Source organism: Amblyomma americanum, chromosome 1 (genome assembly GCF_052857255.1).
Source record: "Amblyomma americanum isolate KBUSLIRL-KWMA chromosome 1, ASM5285725v1, whole genome shotgun sequence".
NCBI lineage: Eukaryota > Metazoa > Arthropoda > Arachnida > Ixodida > Ixodidae > Amblyomma > Amblyomma americanum.
In genome coordinates, this window is record NC_135497.1 from 101198493 (window position 1) to 101222315 (window position 23823).

At 46.0% G+C, this 23823-nt stretch overlaps 1 long non-coding RNA gene across 1 annotated transcript; it reads left to right on the plus strand.

The window, feature by feature from the left end:
• Positions 1-2891: 2891 nt before the first annotated feature.
• Positions 2892-14047, plus strand: LOC144113364 (uncharacterized). The gene is made up of 6 exons (XR_013310745.1): positions 2892-3246; positions 3733-3830; positions 6171-6310; positions 8409-8473; positions 12698-12763; positions 13865-14047. It is a non-coding gene; the product is annotated as an uncharacterized LOC144113364 (long non-coding RNA).
• Positions 14048-23823: the final 9776 nt, after the last annotated feature.

Genomic DNA, 23823 nt, shown 5'->3' on the forward strand with positions numbered 1-23823 from the left:
AAACAATCCGGTATACGCTGCGAACTGCCTTCAAAGATCTTGCCTGACCGAATGCTTCGTCGGATCGAACATCTCTCAGGACACCTCGGACGTTTCAAACTTGTTTACCAATAGACATCGGCTTTGCGACCAATATCAGATATACAATATGCAAGATATACCCACTCCAGCGGGCCGATCACGTATCTATAGGGCCGCTTACCCGTGTGTGTTTTTTTTTCTTGCAGAAATGAAGGGTTTATTTGAGATATGTCAATAAAAGAATTCCAAAAAGTTCCTATAGTTCAACGAAAGCTATATATTCGGAAAAAAACAATCCGGTATACACTGCGAACTGCCTTCAAAGGTCTTTCCTGACCGAATGCTTCACTGGATCGAACATCTCTCAGAACACCTTGGATGTTTTAAACTTGTTTACCAATAGACATCGGCTTTGCGACCAATATCAGATATAAAATATGCGAGATATACCCACTCCAGTGGGCCGATCACGTACCTATAGGGCTGCCTACCCGAGTTCAGGTGGGGCTATACTCAAGAAGCACGGAACAGGGGGGTGGAAATGGGGAAGGTCGCCTCCCCCCCCCCACCACATTTTTCAGGGGGGGTGTGCCCCCCCAATCTCCATTTGCTTCTACTTGGATCAGATTTCTGAAAATTGAAACACATATTAGTTCTAACCTCTTAATTCAAAGCACAGTGGGGCTGCATGAGCTGCTTGGCTTAGTAGCCAGTTGTAAAACATTTGGTATATGAGTAACCTGAACCGGTCATGTCCCTACAGAATTCGATCGACTATATATCGACCTGACCGCGTACATAATCACGATTAGCAGAATTTAAACAAACTATGCACAGGCTTTTTTAATGGAATTGATCACTCCTCGTGCGTACAGCTTCCCACCTATAAGCTCCTCATTTCAATTAATTTTATATTGCCATAGATCTTTGCTCCGTTTGTTCGTTCGCACTCACAACCTCCGGCACGCGGCTTTATCATTTTGTTTTGGAATGCGAGGTGCGACCAGACTTATGCCTTTGATCATGGCCACGTGCAAATGATTCCACATTTTTCCAGATTCTTGCTGCTTTTGGTTCTCTATCTCGAAGGTTCCTTGCCAGCTTTAAATTCAGCACGACCAAGAACTGCATGGCATTCAGGTCGATGACCGCCGAGCACGCATGATTAAGCCTATTGCAGCCGCCGAGTAATTCAGTTCTTAGTGGGCGTGAGTCAGCCCCTTAAACAGTTAATTTTGGAAGCCTTTTCGTTGTCTTCCTGACAGCTGGAGTGTCGTCACCGCATCGTGATACTTTGCATCAAGCTTTGAACATTGAATATATATATATATATATATATATATATATATATATATATATATATATATATATATATATATATATATATATATATATATATATATATATATATATATATATATATTAAGGGAGCTAACAGTCACCGAAACCAAGGTGCATATAGGGGAATGTTTTTTTTTTATGTGTTGTGCTTATCAGTGGGATATTATAGTACTTAGATTAATAAATCGATTAAAGAAAATTACTTATAAAGCAGCAGAAAAAACAACCATGCCGCCGGTGGGATCCGAACCCACGACCTCCGAATATCGCGTCCGGTGCTCTTACCAACTGAGCTACGGCGACGGCTGTCCAATCTGCTGCTCTCGTGGGTATTTATGTTCATTGGGTGTAAGCGAACCTTGAGAGTGTTCACCAGCGCCACCCTCGACCATAGCGGCGGACGTAGCACGTCCTGTAATACCGCGAGTGTGACGTGGAACGTCATCTAACGGCGAGGGCGGAAACTGTGCGAGAGCCCTCTTAAGCTACCTATGGCATCAAGACTGCCAGAACCGAGATCCTCGTTAAGCTATTAGCAGATAAGTTAAATGAAATGAGGGGCCCGTTTGACAAACTTTTTTAAGGGAGCTAACAGTCACCGAAACCAAGGTGCATATAGGGGAATGTTTTTTTTTATGTGTTGTGCTTATCAGTGGGATATTAGAGTACTTAGATTAATAAATCGATTAAAGAAAATTACTTATAAAGCAGCAGAAAAAACAACCATGCCGCCGGTGGGATCCGAACCCACGACCTCCGAATATCGCGTCCGGTGCTCTTACCAACGCTGGTGAACACTCTCAAGGTTCGCTTACACCCAATGAACATAAATACCCACGAGAGCAGCAGGCCCAGACTTTATAGGTGCTTCCTGTTTGTCGTAAGCCACACAAAACTTTCTGCTTAAAGCACTAAGTAAAAAGCGCAAAGCACAATCAGGCACCGCGCGCCACTATAGCTTCCAGCTTTGAAACCGAAACCGAAAGCGATTTGTCACATAGCGACTACTTTGTTTAATGCAGTGGCGATCAAAAATCGCAGAACACTTCAAACATTTAGGTTACAGCGGTACCATAAAGCTCATACATGATAGAGCCCACAGAGTTACACTAAGCTACCCTATTCACACTCCATGGGCAGTCACAGGTGCAAGACCGATTTGAGGGGCTAGTTGGTTCTGCAGTTGGTTCTGCTTATGTTGGACCAACGCTCTGTGGCACAGCTTGACACGGAACTCATAACTATTTCCCCTTCAAAGTAGTATTTGTAACTTTTCAACTATAAGTATTTCATGGTGTGTAGAGCCCCGCGTCGTCTGCTACTACATGCGGTCAATCAGCAGTCAACTGGATGGACGGATGCGCTGCACGAGGAGGCTGCGACATGAAGCGGTATAGAGATCACGGTCGGAGACGCAAGTTCTGCCGCAGGAAACAAACAGACGAAATTGAACGAATAAAACGTATTTATTATTCTGGTTTGTAAAGAAGAGGTCATCATCATCATCGTATGCAGTGCCCTGTGCGGTGCGCGTCGCCAAGCCAATCCAAGTCTGCGGTCGTTTGCGTCCAACGTTTGCGTCGTCACTCGTGTCGGTGTGTGTGGTTGTTACAGTTATTAGATTGTGTGTTTTGCAGCCACATGTGACACTTCCACTATGGGTTCGTCAGCTGCGGCGAGCTATGCGTACGTGAAATACTTCGACCGACGGCGCAAAAGCTATCGTACACGTCTCTATGTCGTCCTTGTTTCCTTTGCGCTACACCTATCCATGATGCCTCACCGACTGGCGTTAGCGACCTGGCAAAAAAAAAAAGGACGTCTACTGGCGCGGCGGAAAAGATGAGAAGGCATTCTATTCCGCCCAAGTAATGGAGCTTGGAGGTGAGTTTTGCAGTTACTTCGCTACTTGGTCAGATTTCAGAAGTGCCAAACGTGTGATGCGTGTACAGTCAAGCCTAACGCTTTTAGCAAAGCTTGGTGGCGTTTTACATAAAGTCGATGCACATGCTTTTTTACTGTTGCGAGCACTTGCAGAACGCTTACGATACCACTTCCTCTGTGCTTGCGATCCGAGCACACAGCAGCCCAGCGCATGCTTCCCAAAGAAGGGAAAAACTGCGTGGTCGCGTTGTAGCAGGTCTCGACGTAAGCGTCACTCTGAGCGAAATAATATATCGTGATTTTTTTCATGAATTCAAGTAATTGCATGAGGCAGGGGGAAATCGGCTGTGTTCAGATCTGCTAATTTTTCGCATCATATGATTTTTGGAAAGCAATGAACGCGACACACTAACTGATCCGTTTCCGTAGCTTGCCCTGTGTTTGCTGTCGCTTTCATTATTTTATCTCTCATTTCTTGTGTTCCAGTAACAAAAGCGGAGCTTATCCAGAGGGTGTCCAAGAGAAAAATCACTGCAATGGACCTTGAAAAGTCTGAGCCAGCAACAACAGTTGCACAGATACATGTATGTACTGGGCGAAGTTTTACTGCGGATGCCTCTGCTACTGCCACTCGCACGCTTACCAGTCGCAATATGTACATTACATAGCAGCATACTTCAGAGCCAGGCAGGCGTCTCTGTTTGTGTGTGTCTAAAATATTTATGGTTGCGGGAAGCAGCCAGGCTCCCGTCAGCAACAGAGAGCTTTGTAGCAGATCTTGAATTGTAGTATAGAGATATTGCTTAAATGCTACCATTGTAAAAGATTGCGTAGGACACTAGAGAACCGCATGTGGAATGGAAGCATCGTTCTGTTTTTTGTTCTCTCATATATTGTGTGCTTCATGTCAGGTCAAAGTTTCATTTTTCGTATTGCCTCCTCACATTGTTGTCTAAAATATTTATTGTTTGGGGGAGCAGCCAGGCTGCCTTCAACAACAGAGAGCTTTGTATCGAGCCCACCGATACGGCGTTGCGGGACAGCGCACTTCTCTCATTGCAGCACGTTGTCTTAGCTTCGGCTTGCAACTCGGTGGCCTGTTTTCTCAGTGCCATGATACTGGTTAAACATATGTATTTCTGGAAATTTATAAGCCCTGCTATTCTTCGGTTATGCGGCATACCAAAGCGAATCGGGCCACGTGAGACACGGATAGGGCCTCTGATAATTATTATTCACGAGGGGTGATAATTATTATTCACGTGTCTATCGAAAACACCTGTGCTGCGCTGTGGGCTACAACTGCGGTGGGCTCTCTCCGGTCGGGGCGGCTCTTGTCAAGACACGATTAATTACTGGAAGGCACCGTTCCCCTCTTCCCGTCATCTGTTCATCGTCGGTCGCTTCTTGCAGGGAACCAGTCAAAGGGGGAAGGTCATTTGAATTGAGCCGAGCGTGGGAAGAACAGGCTCCTTCCCAGCTAGTCATCCTTTCATTTTGTGCAGTCGTCGGCCACCTGATGACGCTGTCGAAATTGCCGCTGCTGTTGCTGCGCCACCGTGGTCATCCCTGTCGATGGGATCTGCACCTTAATCCTCTTCGGCTGGTGTGCATTCCGTTCATAATAGGCCCAACGCGGACGCCACCAAAAGCTCCCCATTTGACTTTCAAACAAAAGGGGTGCTGTCTACTCTTGTAAACGGAAGGGCAGCCACACAGAACAAGCAGGGATCGAGGACTAAAGCTAGTGGTCCAAGCGGAAGGGAGAAAAACCTCTGAGAGGGAATGGAAGGAGAGGAGCATGGAAAAGTAGCTAGTTTGCCATATATGTAACTCCAATATAATGTCTTTTATTAAAGATTGTTTGCGGTTGTGTGTTCCGGGGACGGTGCCTCACAACAACCTTGGTAGAGGACATTTTCAGCCAGAGGGTGGTCGGGGCACTTTAAGTAGTGGCTGCCGGCTGGCGTGCATGTGTGCTCTGCCAAATTTGTTGTTCAAAATTTTTATTCTCTACGGAGGTCATTTTCATTTCACAGCTGAAGATGAAGCATAACCTTGCGTGTGCCGATTCGGTTGTTGCCATAAAGCTTGGTGCTCGGGTCTTCTGCCACAAGTGCTTAAAATACCTGAGAAATACCGTATGCATACTTCACCTTGCATTTGACTCATCAAAAAGAAAAATTTCCCGGTGTGGATGATCATGCCTGCACACACAGTGCGGGGCCGACATGCAAGGCCAGATTGTAATGCCTTTCATTCTAGTGCTAGCTCTGCAGTAAAAGCGATAGCATACAGACACGACGTGCAGCTAAATTTGTACAGTGCACGCACTTCAGAAAAATGTTCAACCAGCTGATATGCACGCTTGTCAAAATAATGCGTGCATTACTTGCTGGCAGCAATATTAACAGCTGGAGGGCGGCAGACTACAGTTGAGTGGAACATATCGTGATTGTTTTCTGCTTACAGCCCACAGGAATTAGTTCACAAACAGAAATTGCAACTACCACAGCAGAGTCAGTATAGGCAGGGTCGATCATTGGCGCCCAAGTAATTAGTGTGTGGTTAACAAATATGCAATAATCTGAGACTACAGCACGTTGTTTGAGCAGTGCATCCGCAGTTTTTCCCTCCTCCTCATCATCAGCCTCACTACACCTACAGGGCAAAAGCCTCACCCATGTCTTTCCAATTAACACTGTCCAATTAGCCCTCCTATGTGGTGTCAAATGCAAGTCTTTAGAGTGCGACTGCCCGTCACATATGCTTTTGAGGATATCTCGAAGCTTACATGCAGACTTCACGACAGCACACAACGCACTGAAGGACATATACTTGCGTTGTTGCCGCCGATGTATGCATCTGAGTGCAAGAGTCCGCGGCTGCCCTGAATAACTAACGTCCTTTCTTTCGCTCCCAAGGATCAGATTTCTACCGTACGCATGCGAGCAATGAGACGCAACAGCAAGCAAAGCAGCAGAGGGCACTCGCCTTCCGTGATCCATGGACGGCCTTGGCGCCATGATTGCCAGCAGGCTGGTTCTGGCGGCGACTAGTTCATGTGAGCATGATGCACCTTCCTGTCAGGAGTGAATTTTCTGGCAGCGAACAGGCTCTCCGAGCACGGCAATTTGAAAAAGCCCAATGATAATTTAAAGATTTAAAGATGTATAGACACCTTATTTTGGTGGCATGTTTTCTTCCCTACAATGATTCAGAAGACACTGCTATGAATGAATCATCATGTGGTGTTTGCCTGGGACCTATAAATAATTTATAATCGAATTTTTCTGCCATGCTGTCTCAATTTCAACAGCCGAGTGAAGACTGTGACATCAGAGAGGTTATATGTAACGTGAAGCATGGAAAAAATGCGATATAATTGCTGCTTGATCGTTTTAATTCACTACAGTGTTGAAGCCAGCCTTCCTCAATAGTCGGAATGACAAATGTAGCAGCACCGATTATATTGCAGTTTTTCATGCCTCGCATGACCTATAAGCTCACTTTGACGTCATAGTCCCCATTCAGCTCTTGAAACTGAAACGGCGCGAGAAAGAAATTCGATTATAAATTATTTAGTAGTCATGGGAGAATCTTCATCATCAGCCTGATTACACCCAGTGCAGGGTGAAGGCCTCTCCCATGTCTCTCCAATTAACCATGTCTTGCCAGCTGCGCCCACCTTATGCCTGCAAACTTCTCAATTTCATACGCCCACCTAACCTTCTGCCGCCCCCTGCTATGTTTTCTTTCTCTTGGAATCCCTTAGGGACCAACAGCTATCTTACCTTCGCATTACATTCCCCGCTCAAGCCAATTTCTTCCTCTTGATTTTGGCAAGGATGTCATTAACCCGCGTGTATGTTCCCTCAACCACTCTTCCTGCTTCCGGTCTCTTAAAGGAGTATAGACACCTAATTTTGGTGGCATGTTTTCTTTTCTTCAATGATGCAGAAGACGCTACTAGGCATGAATCACCATGTGATGCTTGCCTACGACCGCTAAATAATTTATAATTGTTTTTTTTCTGGCATGCTGTTTCAGTTTTGGAACAGCCGAACGATGGCTCTGACGTCAAAGAGGGCTTTTCCTTCACGTGAGCCATGGAAAAATGTCCATAGAATCGCTGCTTCATTGTTCTAATTTACTGCAGTGTTGAAATCAGCCTTCCTCAATTGCTGGAATGACAACAAATGTGCAAGCAGTGATTATATTGCTGTTTTTTCATGTCTCGTGACGTGTAAGCACACATTGACGTCACTGTCCTTGTTCAAGTGTTGAAGCCGAAACTGGACGAAAAATAAATGCTATTATAAATTATTAAGCGGTCGTAAGAGATTACTAGCTGCTACTCCATGTATAATAATGCCTTATGCATCATTACAAGCAAGAAAGCACGCACCCAAACGGTAGGTGTTATACTGCTTTAACGTTACGCCTATCATTTTTCTTTCCGTGGCTCACTGCGTTGTCCTCAGCTTAAGCTGAACCCTTTTTGTTAGCCTCCACGTTTCTGCCCCATAGGTGGGTACTGGTAAGATGCAGCTGTTGTACACATTTCTCTTGAGGGATATTGGTAAACTGCCATTCATGACCTGAGAGACCCTGCCATATGCGTTCCATCGCAATCTTATCCTTCTAGTTATTCCCTCATGATCCGGATCAGTTGTCACTATTGATACCTGCCTTAAATAAACGTATTCCTTTACCTTTTCCCTTACCTCGCTACCAATTGTGAACTGCTGTTCTCTTGCTAGACTTGAGAATAGGAGAATACCACAAGGTAATCCATGGATAATAATGCCTGATGCCTCATTAGAAAGCAAAAACACACACCCAAAAGATGGGTGTTTATACTCCTTTAAAGCTAGTTGGTGCATTACAGAATGTGAGTCACCAGTGTTGCCAGTAAAACCCTTTAACATCATATTTTGATCTGTTGATTGAAATCAAGTTTTTTTGTGTTCTAGTTAATGGTATTTCATTATTTCTTTGCTCCTTATTTGGAAAAATTATTTCTCGGGACTCTGACCAGGCTCAAGAAGTGTAATGTGATAGTAAACAGAATATGTTTGAAAATCCTCTGAAGTTGCCGTTTAATTTACCTTGTACATTAGTCTTTTGTAGCAAATATGAACACTTTTCATACTTTGCAGTCTTCCACTAGCATGGATCCTGCTGCACCACAGAACCCGGATATCTTGCTGAGGTCAGCAGCCAGGTATGAAGGTGTCGCATATTTAGAATGTAAGACAAGTGGGCTTTGATGCCCCATCGGCCAGTGCTGATAAAGGAGCAAAACACAGACGGAAGACGAGGCTGACAAAGTTCAGTTTGGTGCTCAGGAACGCTTGGCTACCGGGGTGCGCCGTGCTAACAAAGATTGTGGCCGTCCACACTTCTTGTTTGATTTGCGTCTTTACACTTGTGGAGGGGCTGGGTGCGCAGTGCTAACAAGAAGTGTCGACGGCCACAATCTTTGCTAGTACAGCGCACCTCGGTAGCCAAGCGTTTTCTGTGTGCCAAACTGAACTTTGTCAGCCTCGTCTTTGCCTGTGTTTTGCTCCTTCTTCAGCACGGGGCGCTGGGGCATCAAAGCCCAATTGTCGATCTTACAAGAATGATTTTGTAAGCTTGAAATGCTTTTAGGTCTCATCCTTGATAAATGCAGGCAAACAATCTAGAAACCGGAAACATGGGGATGAGCATCAGTGCACACCTCTTGGAAATGGGAAATTTTCTGTCCGAATAATATGAAGCAGAAAAAAAATTGCCTGCAGAGCAGCCCTAGGCACAATTTTAACCTGTGGCAGCTCGGAGCAGTATTGCTTAGCGATGGCTTTGTGGTCGAAATGCAGTTTTTGTTTGTGTTCTAGTTGTTGACATTTCATTATTTTGCAGAATTATTTCTTGCAACTCAGACAAAGTTCAAGAACTGTAATGTGATAATAAACTCAAAGTGCTTTAAAATCTCCTGGAGATGCCAATTAAAGGAACACTGAGGAGAAATTGAAGTTGGCTTGTATCGATAGAATATATAAGCTCCTGATCACAAAAACGCAACTCTTACTGAAAAACAAAGCTCTTGTAAAGTAGAAAATAGCAAGAACCAAAATACAGGTATCGCCGCCCCAAAGCAATCTCGCAAGTACAAGCGTGATAACGTCATTGGACAAGAGACGCCACGTTGTAGGAATTTTCCTTCCTACATGAAGCTGCGAATCTGAGGCTGACAAAAGAAGGTTGCGCGGTTCAATATTGAAGTAAGTTTTGTCTTAAAACCGATAGTGCACTTTTATCACACAAGGAAGACAGACAAAAGACAACCTGAATGTTGGAAGCAAAAAAAGCCGATGCTTGGCGGCTCCACAGGCGGCCAGGAAAGTTTCGACTTGTTATGGCGCTTCGCGTCTATGAGCTTTGTGTGCCTCATGGTTTTGTTTTTAACGCGTCTCGATTTACAAGTGCCGAACAGCAGAGGAACTCCGTGCCGCTTCAAGTGCTAGTTAACCTTTGAAGGAGCCTGTTAAGGCTGGTCAGGTGATTGCCGCGGTCGATGAAAAACCATGATGGCACGATGGTCGGTGATCATACAAGGCAGTTAGCAGTATAAAGAGCACTTGTGTCGTCGTACGCTCGCTTGGCGAAACATTCCCGGCTGTGCCAGTCAACTTCAAACTACTTAATGGAAATCATTTATTAGGGACGGGAGACAAGGTACAAGGCAGTTAAAAAAAATTGATGGCCTACCCTCCGCAAAATAGAGACATGCTTAAAGTCTCCGCCAGTGCGGTCAGAGTGCGCCGAAACTGCCGAACGCGTTGGCGGTCAAGCACAGTTGGAGCATAGAGGGTCTCGGTTTGGCCGATGTGACGTCTCCATGCAGCGCGCGCGCGCATTACTCCGGAGTGTAAACGCACCTTAACAGAGCCTGCGCTTAACAGCTAACCAACGTATTCAGTGGCGGCACCTATGGTAGCCACTGAAACCCCCCGCCCACTCACTGAAAAAAAAGAAAACCTGTGCCGAGGCTCAGAATCGAACAAGGGCCTTTGTAGTTTTAGGCGGAGACTCTACCACTCCGCCACGACGGCTCAAGATTTAACTATGAAAAAAGGCGCATCTAGTGATTGCACTCTTCCGATGCAGAAGTCTCCGCGCTTTCGCTACTTATATCCTGGCCTAATACAGCTAGGCCATCAATTTTTTTAACTGCCTTGTACCTTGTCTCCCGTCCCTAATAAATGATTTCCGTTAAGTAGTTTGAAGTTGACTGGCACAGCCAAAGAATGTTTCGCCGGGCGAGCATGTGAAGACACAAGTGCTCTTTATACTGCGAACTGCCTTGTACGATCACCGACCATCGTGCCATGATAGTTTTTCATCGACCGTGGCGATCATTTGACCAGCCTTAACAGGCTCCTTCAAAGGTTAACTAGCACTTGAAGCGGCACTTGGAGCTCCTCTGCTGTTCGGCACTTGTAAATAGAGGTGCGTCAAAAACAAAACCTCGGGGCACGCAAAGCTCATAGATGCGAAGCGCCATAACAAATCGAAACTCTCGTGGCTGCCTGTGGCGCCCCCAAGCATTGGTTTTCTTTGCTTCCAACATTCAGGTTGTCTTTTGTCTGTGTTCCTGGTGTGATAAAAGTGCGCTATCGGTTTTAAAACAAAATTTACTTCAATATTGAACCGCGCAACCTTCTTTTCTCAGCCTCAGAGATTTAGCAGCTTCCATGTAAAAAGGAACATTCTTCCAAGGTGGCGTCTCTTGTCCTATGACGTCATCACGCTTGTACTTGCGAGATTGCCCTGTGGCGGCGATACCTGTGTTTTGGAACTTGCTATTTTCTACCTTACAAGAGCTTTGTTTTCTGTAAGAGTTGCGTTTTTGTGATCAGGAGCTTGTATTCTATCGATACAAGGCAACCTCAATTTCTCCTCAGTGTCCCTTTAATGCGCGTTTATAGCCTGGCGTAATGCATGCACGCGCACTGCACACCAACGTCACGTCGGCCAAAGCGAGACCCTCTATACTCCAACTGTGCTTGACCGGTGACGCGTTCGGCAGCTTAGGCGCACTCTGACCACATTGGCGGAGACTTAGAGCATGTCTCTATTTCGCGCCGAGTGCGCCAGCTGTGCCAGCCAGACCAGACTGATACGGTTCCATGGCGAGGTGCGCGTTGTGACATCATTCAATAGCTTCGGTCGTTAAGCGGTGCTGTTCTTTTCGAACTCTCGGCTAATTTAATCCATTCACAGTACACATCTGAAGGTACATGCAAGTGGGCGAGAGAACCCGGTCCAGTGGACCCTGTACCTCCGGAAATGCGGAGAAGCCGTTGAAGCGTCGGCCTTACTTTCAAGCTGCCTACTTTAAATGCAAGCGCCCTTGAGTACCCATCCGTTTTTGTGGCAAAAAAATAAATAAATAACCTCGCCCTTGCAACCGTGGGAGACCTGGACGCCGTCTTCTGCACCGTGCAACCGCGCCGTTCAAGGAATCACAATCTGTTGACCCCAAAGCCCCGGCCAGCCTCCGATGGGCGCGACGCACTGACCTTGTCCTGGCCCCTCGCGACTCCCCGCACTGGGGTTATGATATTTAATTTGCAACGGCTGCTCATGGCGGAAGGGGGATCGACCCGCCAGCGCCTAACTAACCGTGCTCCCTCAAAGGCATCGCACGTTCTGTGGGGCAGAGGTCGCTGAAATGCAGGCCGGAGTTTTTGCGAGAACTTTGTCATCGGGCTCGGGAACGGGATCCATCGTAACGCTGGCAAGATGCTGGTGCAAACATAAACGAAGCAATGGTAGCGACCCTCGATAGATGCCTTCAACGTGTGGGGGCGGTAGCTTTCATTTTGGCTGCTGCTAGACCGCACCACTAGCCGCGAGAAATCACGGAGTCTGCGTTTACGTCATGTTTCTTGTCACTGCGTCCTGTAACGTCATAAGAGTGCGCCGTGATGTCATAAGAGTTCCCGAGTTTGAATCGGAGTGGCGGGAAAAACTTTTTCAACTTCGAATGCAAATTTCTTTGAAATAAATGCATCTTTCGCTCTCGGACAAGCGGCAACAAAGCCATGAAATGCTGAACTATCAGATTTTGCTTACAAAAGAAATTTGATTGAGTTCTCCTCACTGTCCCTTTAATGTACCATGTACAGTCTAGGTCAAAAGTGTTAAGGCTACAGCATTCAGCTGCAGTGAAATCAATGTTCCTAGAATAATTCATGTAGCGGATCATTCAAAACTGTAGTCAAGCAGGAAGCTTCTGTATCGCAAGAAGAAACCTGCTAGCACTTCAAGGTCACTTGGTCTTTAATATTGCTGTAATGGCTCTGCTATGCGGCTGAAGCGAAAAGCCTTTGGCCTTAAGACTTCACCGACACTGTACATTACTCTTGTTGCAAATGCGAACACTTTGCACACTTTCCAGGCTTCCACTAGCATGGGTCCTGCTGCACCATGGAATCCAGGTGTTCTTGCTGAGGTCAATGGCCAGGTACGATGGCTTCTCATATTTAGAACTAGTTTGTAAGCTTGAAATGCTTTTAGCTCTCGTTCTTGGTAACTGCAGGCAAACAATCTAGAAACTGTGGAAACGTATAGGGCTGAGGATCAGTGCACACCTCTCGGACACGTGGAATTTTCCATCCAAATGGCGTGGAGCGGAAAAAAATTGCCTGCGCAGGAGCCCCAGGCACAATTTGAACCTGTGACAGCTCAGGGCAGCTTTGCTTAATGAACTCTTAGATCACTAAGCCATGACCACAACCTTTCACCTTTCATGTTCTAATTAGCACAGCCTCTTGTGCTAAGATTTAATTGCTGTGTTTTAAATATTCATAATCTTTCATCTGTTCGTTCTGTGTTTCCGAATATTTGGCAGCATTACTGTTGCCAGGGTGCAGTGGAGCCTGAAGTAAAGATAAAAAGGCTCATCTATGTTGTCAAAGGCAGCTTATATGATTGCACATAAACGCGACCTGGTGGCCCATCGTGCTGCTCACTCCGAAGAAGAGAGCGATGTGTCATGTTTTATCATTAGTAGCGTTTGCAAGGAAAACTGCCATTTTCTTAATGTTACATATAGGAGTCCTGAGGAATAGGATTTTAGCAGTTTTAATGTGGCAAATACTTCTCTCCCCAATCTGTTATAGGGCTTTATACAAAGCATATGTGCAGCTGTTTTATTGCAGATCCACCTCGGGAGCGGAAATTGTCAGTGCAGAGCGGTGGCGCTGGCTTCTTTCCCAAGGTCGAGACTTCCTGTTTTGCAAGGACGCCACAAAACTTTTGTGGGGTTCCCCACAAAAGTGACGCTCCTTCCTGGTGATGCTCCTTCCCCGAAGAGCCTTAGGGGAAAGAGCATTCAGGGAAGGAGCATCACCGGCTCAGTATGCCGGCAATCGCTTAAGGCTGGTGGCATGCAGAAGCCTCGGATGAGCTCAGAAAAACTAGCATCTGTGGGCAGTAAGCCTCTTATTTAGGTACATTTCCTGACTGACAAAGGCATTTGTTTATTTAAGTGTGCATGACTTAAATACCTTTATTTTACAGCACCTGCATGTCTTCAATATTGTCATGATTAATACTCTTTCAGATGCATTTGATGCATACATCAAAGCTGCACAAGCTGCCGAGGATGAGAAAATGCGCAGAGCAGTTGAATTGCTACCTGGCGGACATGCTGAGGGACATCAAGTAATCATCGCCTGCACCTGCCCCTGTAGTCAATGGCTGTAGTCAGATAAAAATGATAAAATAAAGGCAGCAAGAAAAATTATTTCATTGACTGTAGCCTGGTATTTAGTGCTGGGATGCAGCATTTGCTGCACTGAAGGGTTGCAAGTTCATTCGGGTAGCCTACATATTCAGAGGTATTAACTGTACACCAGAGTACGTGTTGCAAGGCCATTGTATCCCCATGTCGAGGCCCTCGTATCTGTACGAAGGTATACGAGGGACTGGAGTGACACATATCCAATAGCGTATATATGAGGCACGTATCACCCGTATATATGTGTTTCGCCATACGTGGAGAGAACGCGTATGCAATACGAGCATGTATTCATACGACCATATATGTGGACACATATCCAATAATTGCTTATATATGAGACACATTTAACACATATATACGAGATTTTTCAATAGGGTCTGTCTTTATACGTACCCAATGCCCACACAATCCCGTTCTCCAATCCCGAATTCCGAGCAGTGCTCGTTTTAAAAGACAGCAGAACTGAAAGTCTTTACGCCACAATACTGTCACAGTACCCCTATCTTGTTCTCATGCATGGGTATTGCTTGATTCGCCTCTTTTATCAAGTTAGTATACAGAATCTGCTTTCGCTCTTGCCAGAATAATTTATTCAGCGTGCTTATTCAGTCTCCTCGCCTTCGAAGGCGAGGAGACTATACAAGCACGGTGAATTCGAAGGCGAGGAGACTGCATAAGCACGGTGAATCACTATCCGGACAGGCGAAGAATGCGCGCACATATTATTTACACTGGACTGGAGCTGTACTAAAAGCACCATTACTTTTTTTTTCTCAGAGTCGAAGCCGCGGTGGCTCACTGTTTAAGGCTCTCGTCTACTGAGCCGGAGTACCCGGGTTCGAACCCGAGCGCGGCGGCCGCGTTTCGATGCAGGCGCATCGCAAATGGCGCCCGTGTGCTGTACGATGTCAGTGCACGTTAAAGATCCCCAGACGGTCGAAATTATTCCAGAGCCCTCCACTACGGCACCTCTTTCTCTCTTTCACTTTCACCTTCCTTCGTTTCCTTGCGGCATGGTTCCGGTCTCCACCGATATACGTGAGACAATTACTGCGCCATTTCCTTTCCTCAAAAACCAATTTTCAAGCAGCCATGTGCACGCCAAGCAGAGGGCGCATTCAACAGAAGAGTAAAAACAATATCGACTCATTTCCTGGTGCGCGTTTCGCTTAAATGGTCTGTTTTTGAGTTGCAGCGTATTGGTCAATAACTTTGTAGTTTACAGAAGCTATTGCGGGATTAGAGAATAGTTGATGTGCCACAGTCTGCGCAAGGAGGCGGGAAAGTTCACGATCAGCTTGGGCCTCATTATTTTAAATTGATATAGATCGCTTCGACATGGGCGATGTGGTCAGGCCCATTTTAATTTTTTTTTTGTCTGCCCACCATGTAACGAATGTTTCGCGACATAACAAGCGCGGTCATGTGCATGTCACGTCTCAGGTGATTTTGAATTGGATCTTACCTGCTTGTGTCGTAATGCTGTTTTTTTTTTTTGATGCACCATTCGTCTGCATCAGATACCGGTGATACGACTTATTCCAGGTTCGCTCTTTTTTCTCCGCTACCCCATTTAGTTCAACCTGCTCAGACGCTGCTTGTGCCATTTGTTTTTTATAAGGCCTTTTATTCATCGCAATAAAGAGCGTTGTTCGGATATTTTTCTCTTCAATTAATTGTAATAACTGCCGTTGACGCCAGCATCACGCTTGCTGCGTGCAGCAGGCTTGTTGTGCTGTGCACAGTGTAAGCTTGATGTAGGCCTACATAGTTCTCTAGCTCCTCTTTTGCTGAACAAAGTTCGCAGGAACAAAATGGGGGCCACAAATCGTATTGTATTCGTATAGAAAAGGTCTTCCTGTTGCTCATTTCTAGGTGTTTTTATTGCGTTTAGAAAAGGTATTCGATAAACCACTTATAGAAGTTTCTCGACTATCCCTAGAAGAAGGATTCTGAAACGTCTTTTTACCCAGACATTAGACGACCTATATGACTGATTTAAGAGGCTAACGAGCTGAAAACGGATTTTCCATGCACGTTTTCTAGCTGTTTTTTTTTTCATTTCGGATAGTTGCTTTGAGGACGGCCTTTATCTCAGTTTGTGCTACCTTGGAACCTGCGTGTCTCAATGCACGTATAGGTTCAAATGTCACTACTGTAAGCGATCCTTCGACGTTTCGAAGAAACTTCGGAGTATCACTGCGGTTTTGGGCAAGTCTGGTTTTTCCGGCTGTCTGACTTTCTGAGGGAAAAAAAAGGGGGGGGGGGGGGGCACCAGTGGGCTTTTACCGCACGAGGCGGATTTAAGGTTGTTCGACAATGGAAGGAATCACTGGCCCGTCGTGCAACGGTTTGGTCTCAGACCCTTTCCCATGCATTTCATCTCGCAAAAGCCGAGCACCAGGCTGGGGTAAACTCTGTGTCCATTACAACCGATGGGTACCTGGCGGCACTGGGGATCGAACCCAGCACCTCCCGAATGCGAGGCGGATGCTCTGCCACAAGGCCTTCGCTTCGGTTAAAGACGGCCGCCGTTGCCAATGGGGCAATTTCTCAGAACGAGCTGGGTCATCTTTCTGAGGGTTGAAACCCCACGATGGCTGAGCACCAGGCCGGAAGCGCCCTCCTACCTATTTCATCGGTAGGCACCCGGCGACACCACAGTAGGAGGGAGCGCCATAGACACCCCTGGAACGGGCTTTATTCGTAGTAGATAGGCGGGGTACTGCTGCTGCCGATCATATTCTGTACAGTTCACTTTCAATACCACAAATTCTCCTCTGAAGGGGATTTTGCATGAAGGGTGGGCATTCCTAATGACCAGAAGTGGGCAAATACCCTCATTTTTACTTTTCCACCCTCACGTTTGAATCCATGGCCCTCCCTCACCCTCGCCCTCATTCGGAAAAGTTATCCGGCCCTCCCTCACCAAAATAACTCGTGTTTTAAAACGGCCGTTAGTCAGGGTGAGCCGATGATGTGAGGACGAGGGAGGGCCAGCAAATTTTTTGAAGTGAGGGCGAAGGTGGGAGAGTAATAACAATAATAACAATAATTGGTTTTTGGGGAAGGAAATGGCCCAGTATCTGTCTCACATATCGTTGGACACCTGAACCGCGCTGTAAGGGAAGGGATAAAGGAGGGAGTGAAAGAAGAAAGGGAGAGGTGCCGTAGTGGAGGGCTCCGGAATACTAACGGCCATTTTAAAACTCGAGGTATTTTTGTAGTCGGCAACTTCTGGCGATATTACTGAGTAATAAACGTATAAGAGAAGAGAGAGAGTGTGTGTGTGTGTGTGTGTGTGTGTGTGTGCGCGTGCGTGCGTGCGTGCACTAGTATACATGAGACGAAACCGAAACAGTTACGAGTCCCAAAATATCACTCAGCCTTTACTTCTGGCATGCACTGCATACATACATGTGCTCTGCGCTTATAACATTTCACTGTTATCAATCATAATCATCAACCTGACTACACCCACTGCAGGACAAAGAGCTCTTCCATGTCTCCAATTAACCCTGTCCTTTGCCAGCTGCGCCCACCCTATGCCTGCAAACTTCCTAATCTCGTCCACCCACCTAACTTTCTGTCGCCCCCTGCTACCCTTGCCTTCTCTTGGAATCCAATCTGTTACCCTTAAGGACCAGCAGTTATCTTGCCTTCGCATCACATGCCCTGCCCAAGCCCATTTCTTCCTCTTGATTGCGACTAGGATGTCATTAACACGCGTTTGTTCCCTCACCCACTCTGCCCGCTTCCAGTCTCTTAACGTTACACCTATCATTTTTCTTTCCATGGCTCGCTGTGTTGTCCTTAGCTTAAGCTGAACCCTTTTCGTTAGCCTCCACGTTCCTGCCCCGGAGGTCAGTACCGGTAAGATATAGCTTTTGTACACTTCTCTCTTGAGGGATACTGGTAACCTTCTTATTGATGATCTGAGAGAACCTGTCATATGTGCTCCACCCCATTCCTGTCCTTCTAGTTATTTCCCTCTCATGATCCGGATCAGCTGTCACTACCTGCCCAAGTAGGCGTATTCCTTTACCATTTCCAGCACCTCGCTGCCAATTGTGAACGGCTGTTCCCTTGCTAGATTGTTGAACATTAGTTTGGTTTTCTGCATGTTAATTTTTAGACCCACTGTTCTGTCCTGTCTGTCTAACTCATTGATCGTGATTTGCAGTTCATCTCCTGAGTGACTCAGCAAGGCAATGTCATCAGCGAATCGCAGATTATTTAGGTATTCTCCATTAACTCTTATCCCTAACTGTTCCCATTTCAGGCCTCGGAATACCTCCTGTAAGCAGGCGGTGAATAGCATTGGCGAGATCGTGTCTCCTTGTCTGGCGCCCATCCTTATTGGAATTTTATTGTTGGCTTTATGGAGGACTATTGTAGCTGTGCAGTTCCTATATATGTCTTCCAGTATTGTGACATAAGGCTCATCTACACCCTGGTTCCGCAATGCCTGTATGACTGCCGAGGTTTCCACTGTGTCAAATGCTTTCTCGTAATCAATGAAGGCTATATATAGGGGCTAGTTATATTCTACGCATTTCTCTATCACCTGATTGATAGTGTGAATATGAGCTATGATGGAATATCCTTTACGAAAGGCATCCTGATCATTTGATTGATTAAAGTCTAAGGTTGTCCTGACTCTATTAGCGATTACCTTAGTAAATACCTTGTAGACAATGGACAGTAAGCTGATCGGTCTGGAAGTTTTCAAATCCTTGGCGTCTCCTTTCTTATGGATTAAGATAACGTTAACGTTCTTCCAAGCTTCTGGTAAGATCGAGGTCATAAGGCATTGCGTATACAGGGTGGCTAGTTTTTCTACTCCCCTCCGTCCTTCAGCAGATGTGCTGTTACCTGATACTCACCAGCTGCTCTTCTCCTTTCCATTGCTCCTAAGTGTGCCTTTACTTCCTCTTTCGTTACTGTCGGGATGACGCATTGCTGTGCGCTAGTATCTTATCTATATCTATCTTATAACTGTCTTATCTATATTGCTAATGACATTGCCCTCTTTATCTCTTAACGCATACGTCTAGTTTTTGTTGTTGTTGCCTTCGTAACGTGGCACATACCCACGACGGGGGGATTGGCCAGGGTTTAGTGGGGAGACCTCTTAGAATAGGCCGAGTAGACTTGTGCCAAGCTAATAATGGTTGTGCCTTGGGTGAAATTTCAGAGTAATTAAAAAGAAAAGGAAAAAATCAAAATATCGGGAGAGAATATCTGTGAATTAAATATATGAAAATACCCAAACGGTCTTTTAAATTCGGAAATTTTTGAAACATTTAGCAAGGGAATCTGCTGGTAGCTGTTATATAATTGTGGACGTACTCGCAAACTTGATGCAATGCAAAACCCCTGGCGCTCGCGCCGAAAGAAAGGAAGAGGGGAACCGACAAAGTGAGGCCCTGTTGGGCCTCACTTTGTAGTAAGTGTTTAGTAAGAATTTCTAGGTGTGCTCTCCTCTGCTGTGTCTGGTTTTTACCTATGCCTAATTTCCTATTCACCGATTTTAGGCTACCTCCGTTCTTTAGAGCATGCTCGATTCTCTCCATATTAAACTTTCTGATGTCGGCTATCCTTGCGCTTATTTATTAACTTCCATAGCTCTACTAGTTCTATTCTGTCTGTAGTGTTAGACGCTGTGATGCTTTGACGTTTCTTAAATCTTTCGTCTCCCTGAGATATCTTGCTGGTATCCTGTCGAACCGTCCTACCGCTATACTTCTACTGCGCACTCCGTAATGATAGCCGTCAGATTATCGTTCATTGTATGGACATTAAGGTCGTATTCCTTATTAAAAGCTGAATATCTGTTCTGCAGCGATATACTGAATTCCTCTATTTTCCCTCTTACCGCTAGCTCGTTAATGGACTGCCTCGCTTCACTAGCTTCTTCCTTTCATTGTTATCGATATGAACTGCTAAATTGAGTCAGCGCGTTGTTGTGTCTGTGTAGAGAAAGATTATTTAGAAAACAATGCAGTAGCGTTTACCACGACAATTACAATAAATGCTAAACACAGAATAGACTCAGAACAAGGAAAGTTTGTAGGTCGCTAAATTACCATTACCCGATGACATTGCGATAGCACTGGGACTTCTGAATTTCACTGCTTCTAATCTCCCGCCATTTCGTGCGGCTTGCAGCATGCTCGTTCCATATGATTGCACGCGCACGGGTGAAAGATGATGAAGACCACGCTTTCGAACTACAGCGTGGGAGATTGGGAGTTTAACACGCGTAAACGCGGGTACGTGACGACGATCGACATTACAAGCACAGCGAGAGCTTGGCAGTTCGTATACAGGGAGGCCGTTAATTAAGATTTCTCCCAACTGCTTCATCTGAGGGGAGTGTGTGAACCGACCAACTTTAAACCGGAGTAGCACTCTCCCTTGGTTATGTGCTCAGCCTTACCTCGCGTCTGCTGCTCTGTTGCTCTGTCTTTTTGCGATGTGTTTCGTGGGGTTTCCTGAAAGCTTTGTTAATAATTTAATGTAAATAAAATATATTTTGACGTAATGAATACCATTCTTTAAAATTGCTGTGGCGATGGCGTAGTGGTCTGAAGCAGCGGCCAGCGGAACTGAGTTTTTAGCGCCGCAACGGGTTCGCATCCCGCTCCCCCAGCTATGACTTTTTTTTATTTCATTAATTACTGTCTTTCCCCAGTGTGATGCCGGCCTTGCGCTGCAGTGGGGATCTTATGCTGCCGCTTGAAATAAAACATTATTCAGGCCACTTGAAAATAAAACGGTTCGCTAAAATGCAGCATTTGTGCTGACTAATCGTAATCACCAACTCCTAGAGTCTGGAGTGAACGATTCCTGTGGTTGCCATTTTAATGCCCTAACGTTTTCACTCTGCCGAAAAGCGGTCGTCTGTCTTTCCGAAGCCTGCTTCTAGCACGTACGTGGGCCGCCTTGGCCACGTGACGCTGTAACGTCATCACAAGCTGTCCACCGGATTGCGAGCAAACTGCCCACCGTGGCAGTTCAATCAATGATTAGTCGCGAGAGATTCCTCAGGAACAACATGGATCTCACAAGCCCCACCGATGACAGCACCTGCCATCGCAGGGCAGTGGCACAGCTTAACCGCTGTACCTCTGCGCCAGGAGCGGAATCAGGTTACCCTGGGATCTGTGAATCTAGAGAATAACCAATTCCACTGCAGTACGTCTAAAATGATGCAATATCTCGTGAACTTACATCATAAGATATATAAACCAAAGTAAGCTAGTTCAGGTCAACCAAAAGCATAGAAAGTAAAGATAAAACCATGCAAGAACAGGGCTCGTGGTGCTTGCGCGCAATAGCGATAATTCGTGGTTCACCCCAAGCTAAACCGCCCATGATTTTTTTTTGCTTGCACGTGTACGCTTTACCCAACTAAACGCTGAGCGTCAATTCCCTATATACCATGCCTGCAAAAAAATTTAGTTCACAAAATCAGGTGCGCGATTACGTGGTCACACGTCTCGCCCGCGGGGATAGAAATAAACCAAGGAATGTTCTTGTTATTTGGAAAGCAGTACAGTTTTTTTCTTTTTAGCACGTCGTACAATGCAAGGCGGAGCGAGCAATGATTCAAATTAAGATGGTTAAAGGGGTGGAGACGCCACATTTTTCGTTTGTGCGTTCTTTGTTTCAACCGTTGCTTACTGCTTCAGGAAGCATGATACGCCCTGTAGGAATTATATATGGCCGGTAAATAATTTTTATCGCATTATTAAACTCGGTGGTTTCGGTTTCTGGGCGGCAGTTTGTGCTGTGACGTCATGATCAAGGAATTGCGCAGGCCGCCTTGGTCACGTGGGACTCAAACGTACACCGTGCTGCATCGTCTGCTCTCGCACGCACGTGCTGCGCCAGCATAAGCAGACAAGCGACCACTGACAGTCACATCGCCATGTCGCAGTGAGCGAGATTTCGACGAAGGCGCGTCGTTTTCGGATTTCGACGAGTACATCACTTTTTTTTCTTTCTTTTTTTTGACGGAAGCAGCGAGGACGACCGGGAAGATGTCTCTGTTCACGATCCCACAAACCACTTCAGATTTGACCCGCTTCCAGCGATGAAGATACAGAATCTGTTTGCGCCTGTCTTCTGCGGTTGTTCTGTCTCTTGGCGCTTCTATGCTTGGCCATACCAATGGGAATGTTTGCTCTGCCGTTCAAAATTATCTCCTAGAATCAAAACGTCTACCATCACGAGCTTTCGTCCTGCCCATCCCATTATCAGCTTCTGTATTTCTGTTTTTACAACCACTTATAGTAATCCCTACCCCTTCTTTGCCTAAATTGTAGTTTGTATGACCCCCCTAACCTCCTGCAACCACCTCGGCTACGGAAACTGTGCGATCCAAATTTTGGTAGGTCATCCCATGCTTGCCACATGCAACTGGTCATTTAAATAGTCACCGCCTGGTTATGGCCAATCCCCCTTGTGGGTATGTGCCATTGTGTGAGGACAACAACAACAAGTTGAGCGGCGGGTCAGCGTTGAGTGGTAAGGCACTATCGTTGACATTTTTGTACACTGTGCTGTTTTCCAATGTAGGCGGCGTATGCTATATTACCATTAGGCCCTTTGTCTCGTCGTGCTGTGAACGCCTTTGTGCTCAAGAAGATCATGATCGGCAAGTGCTCTTGTGAATATTTTTTTAAGAGAAAGTTATTGCCCCAGGGCATCAATGATGGGTGTAGGTGTGATGAATGATGTCGTAGAGATTAAATGAATGGAAAAAGGGTAGCTGATTTGATGAAGTCCAGTAGAGAACGATGGTACGGTCCCTGCATCCAAGCAATGTATGAAGCAGGGTTGCTTGGTGAAAGACCCGCTACCATCAGGTGCCGGATCCTTGTAGGCTTGAGAGCTGGGCAGTCCCACAGTAAGTGATGAATGTTGGCTTCAATGTCCTCGTGTTTACATATCGGGCACCCTGGCCGAGGAAACAAATCTCGGTATAGTGAGGCCACTTCCGAGTGACGGCTGGTGTCAGGGCAATTTCTGTAGCGCGCTATCGCACAGCTGGTAGGTAGGTTGTTGAAACTTATAACGAGAATGTATGCTGAGTTTCCGCAATGAATAACCAAAGCAGACTGAACAATGAAGTAGGGAGTTTGGGACGCTTAGCCAACGTTTCGACTAGAGGGGTTTCCTTCCCATTTTTCTGCCCGCGCTCGATCTCTACCACAGCAGTATAGTTTGTCGTTGCAGTTGCCGCGAGCGGTAAAAAAGATGTAATATCTGTCGCTTTGCGGTCATATTTACTCGCGAGTAGTACGTATGTACACAATCAAGTAAGAGGATGGCGCCTAAATTTATTCTTAAGTTTTCTGTCCGCGTGATATATGGTAGAGTCCGAGATACGATAAAATTCGTATTTATTGCAGGTGCACCTGTGGTCGGTGTCGGCCCATGATTTATTTTTGGTTTATGGGGGTTTAACGTCCCAAAGCGACCCAGGCTATGAGAGAACCAATGGAAACGAACCAAGCCCATGGAAACGAATCAAGAATCGCTGTGTTGCCGCGAAATTCCAAAGGTGGCAGCCCGAGTGCCGGAAGGGGCCGAGTGTGTGACCGACCACCCCACTTTTGTAAACCCGTGCCTCAACGTGCATGCTGTAGAGCTCGCGTAATATACTCCAAGAGAGGACAGGCCTTCGCTTGTCGACGCACCTGATATCCACACGTACGTATGAGCGCATGCGCTTGTTTACAATCATGAGCGTGTATAGGCGTGCTGCA